The sequence below is a fragment of the Etheostoma cragini genome, chromosome 5, assembly GCF_013103735.1.
Source record: "Etheostoma cragini isolate CJK2018 chromosome 5, CSU_Ecrag_1.0, whole genome shotgun sequence".
Lineage (NCBI taxonomy): Eukaryota > Metazoa > Chordata > Actinopteri > Perciformes > Percidae > Etheostoma > Etheostoma cragini.
Window position 1 is genome coordinate 12,175,368 of NC_048411.1, and position 4,266 is coordinate 12,179,633.

General features: G+C 38.2%; 1 pseudogene; it reads left to right on the forward strand.

Annotated features, from left to right (window-relative positions):
• The window catches only part of LOC117945009, a 23,364-nt pseudogene that overhangs the window by 17,907 nt on the left and 1,191 nt on the right, over positions 1-4,266 (forward strand).

A 4,266-nucleotide genomic window follows, 5' to 3' on the forward strand; every position in this document is an offset into this window, starting at 1 on the left:
CCGCTCTGTGTGTATGCGCGCTCCCGCGGCCAGGGGATACAGATCCTGGCGGGGATAAGTACATTGGCACGACACCGGAATCCGACAAACCAACCGCCCAGTTTAGATGTCGTCGATCATAAAACTGGAATCCTCCTAACCCTCGTGTTGTCTTCCGACCTGGAAATATTTGTTTTTCTTAGTCAGAATTTAAAATGAAAAACCTTTTATTATTATTATTGTGTATTATTTTTTTGTTTTGGTCATCTTTTTCGAATGATTTTGTCACTTTTTCAACGTTTTGTCGACTCTGTTTTTTGTACACATTCGTCTCTTTTCTGACATTTTTGTTGTTTTTTCGACATCTTTTCACATGTTTGTCACTTCGTTTGTCATTTGTTTACATTTAAGTCACTTTTTTTGACACTGTTCCCTTAGTTTACACTTTTTTTTGAAGTTCTTTTACCAATTGATTTTTCTCCAAATGCTATGAAATTGACAAAAAACACATAAATTTAATGAAAGTGAACTGATTATTTATTTAACTTGTGAGGTGCGTTGTTGGGAACCATCCACGTTACTTTTTTGGAAAATTAATTTGAAAGAAACCCCCATTTCTGACATAGAAACGTATTGGAAAGGGGCCAAATTTGACCCGAAGACCACAGGAGGGTTATTTTTAATTAGAATATTTAACACACATGCAGAGCATTTTCATTAAGCCGATTATGAAATGATCTTAGTCACCAAATAGGCTTCTGAGATGTTAAGGTAGAAAAAACTTTCCGATTTTTGTCTTACATTTGTAAATCTCGGTACTGATGACAAAAATGTTTTTCACAGGCTAGGCCTACTTTATGTTTATTCCTATTGCTTAATATTCACCGGGTTTTGCCTTACATCTTATGCATTCTATACTTTGTTTTCATCTAATTCTATCTCGTTTTTGCTGTTGTTAAGTGTTTTATTTTTCATCCTATTTATCAGTAGTAATTGTGATATTATATCCCTATTTTAAGTTTACATTGAGTCCCTGTTTTATGCTCATGTGATTTCCTTATTGTAAATCACTTTGTGTATTACATGTGCACTGTGTATTATACAGCCTCGTGTCAATAGGAAAGCATGACACTGGACACGCAAGGCGGAGTTTCCAGACATTGCGTGGCAAGAGCATGTTGCACATGTTTCCACTCGGAAGTTGGCACTTGAAACATTTTCTTCATCATGTCATGAACCCTTTGTTCATGTAACATCATTAAAATGCCAGACGCATCTCCGCGGGTGTAGCCTAATGGGCGTAGGCTGCATTTTGTCAAACATGTAATTGAAAAGCAAACAAACAAAGTCATACGTATACGTGACGAGAAATGAAACAAAAAAATCACAGCGCAAAATGGGTCATTAGAGGTTTTTTTTCTCTTTCTCGGATTAAAAAAAACGTCGTTCAGTAAGGCCTGGCCGATTTCTTCTTCTTCTGCCGGACCTTAATCTTGTCTTTACGAATAACCCCACGCTTATAAACAGCAAACAAGCATTGCCTTCATGTTGACCCTGATCTTCAGATGCATGTCCTCACTGCGCTCTCGGAGTCTCAACGAGACTGCAGCTGCTGCGCGGAGAAGGACAGGAAGAAAAAATGGTATTTCATTGTTTGAGCAAAATTCTGGACAAAACATTGGGTGTCAAATGTCGTGCAGTCCAGATTTATAAAAGGCAACAACTATTATAGGCCGTGTTGACTTGTGAAAGTTGCAGGTGCAGGACACAGAAGACACGAGCTTTGCGTTTTAGGTGACTTTTCTTTTAGTGTTTTTCTACCTTTTCACATTTTCTTTTAGATAAAGATATAGTATGGTCAAGAAATATATATTAAATTTGTATATAGCCTACATGCTATGTTTTATATTATCAGGTATTTGTTTAGGCTAGAAAAAAATCCTTAGTTTAATCTATTTGGTGAGTACTGCCTCTACCATTTTAGCATAGCTTCATATAGCTGTAAATATATCCATTATTTGATTGATTGAAAACAATGTCACCCTGCCACAACTCTTACTTTTTTTTTAAACTTCATACTTGAATCAAAATGTTTGTTATTATTATGTTTTGTTCTTCAGTAATCTTGTAAAATGCTGTAGCCTATAATTGTGTGGTGTAAATGAAACCTGAAAAATGGTCATGTCAGAATTGTACTGACCGAATCTCAAGTACTAAAAATGAACCAGACAAAGTCAATTAAACCAAATGTGTGTTTTCTTTTAGAATCCCATCTGAGCAGTAGTGACGTTGAAGGGGCTGTGAGCGCAGCCAAGGCCAGTGTGGACTCAGAGTACTCCAGAAGAATGGGAGTGTACACAAACCTGCTGAGCTGCTATACACATTCTTCAGTAATTGAAAAGAAGAGTATACCCGGGCACGCATTACTAATGTCCCAAATGCACAGGAGGTGCCCTGCTTCGTGGGGGGTGAGTGGCAGCAAAATTGACATACAGACTTTTGAAGTGTTAGATTCATTCCCAGCATTGTGTCATCACTTTCAGAGACTACTTACTTCACATTGTTGGTCCAGACATTCTTGACAAGCAGCTGTCCACCTACCCTGGTTATGATAAAAATGTGGATCCTAGCATCTCCAATGTGTTCGCCACCGCTGCCTACCGATTCGCTCACCTGATGATTCAGCCATACGTTTTTCGTCTTGATGAGCAATACCAGGAACACCCTACATTCCCCAGCCCACTGCTGCACAAATCCTTCTTCGCACCATGGAGGGTCGTCTTTGAAGGTACTGCCAAGATCTTTAACTTGTTATTCAGTACTTTGGATTTTGAGATCTCAAACTGACTTTGGGAAACTGCTTCATTCATTTATCTTACGCAGGACTACACTGTAACACTCTATTTGCAGGATTATCCAAACAATCAGTAGGACACCTCCAACTCAACAGAAATGTAGCAGAAACAATACATTTTAACACATTACTCCGCTTTTGAAATCATTGCGTTGGCTCCCACAGAATGACCTTCAAAAATAATGCTTATAGTCTCTAAAGAGTTTAAAGGTTTAGCTCCTCAGTACATCTCTGACTTGCCTCTCAAGTCATCAAGCAGAGGTCTACATGCTGTGTCCAGAATTAGATCCAGGTCAGTTGAGGACCCCGGGGCCTTCAGTTACTGGGGTCCTGTTCTCTGGAACAAGCTGCCTGATGACCTCAGGTCCATCACGACTGTCTCCACATTTAAAAGCAAACTCAAAACGTTAACATGCTCTCAGGCTTTGGTTAATTACAGAGTGTGTCTATGTGAATTTGTATGTTCACACTAGTTTTTCATATGTTTATTTGTTGTTTTTTGTAGATTGTAAGTCGTTAGTCAGAGAATTAAAAATGATCCGTTGTGTTCTTCAGGTGGTTTGGACCCAATCATCAGGGGCCTGGTGGGTAGTCCGGCCAAGTTGAACACGCAGAATAAAATGATGACTGAGGAGCTGAGGGACAGGCTGTTTAAATTTTTCGCTAAGTTGTCGATGGATCTGGCTTCCCTCAACATGCACAGAGGCAGAGACCATGGATTACCTGGTATTTATTTAATTTTTATACCTATGTTTTCTTCATGACAAGAATTCCTTTTGCCAACACATTTAGGATTTTGCAGGCTTTACATATCACACACTTAACCCTCATGTTGTCCTCAGCTCAAATTGACCTGTTTTCCCATGTCCACGTTCTTTTTAATTACCCAAAATAACATGATTGATTCCACACAACGCTCTTTGGCGAGTAAAAAATCTCTACTTTCATTAATTTTGGGGTGTCTTATTAAATTTTATGTAAGTTGAAAAAAAATTGAAGTGGTTTTGAAATAGCATAGAGTAAAAGTTGACATATTCCAGTCTGTGATTATCCATCGAAATCCTTTAATTGTAGTCTAAATTACTTCTAATTTCTGCTTTTTTAGGTATAATTTCCTAAAAATTAGGTTTATTGACCACAAATTCCAAAAATAACTGTAAAACTAAAGTTAATAAGTTAGTCTTACGTAGTGTTGCAAACATTAAAAAAGCGTCAAAGGTGTTGAAAAATGGGACAAAAAAGTAAGAAAAAGTTAGAAACATTGATAAAAAGCCTCAACAAAAGTGTTAATTTTCATTTTTGACAGGAAGACAACACAAGGGGCAAAACGGGGCTTCCTTTTTCCCCTGACACCTGACAACATCGATGTGTGGCTAGGAGGAGTGGCTGAGCCCTTTGTCCCAGGAGGAAGAGTAGGACCCTTGTTTGCATGC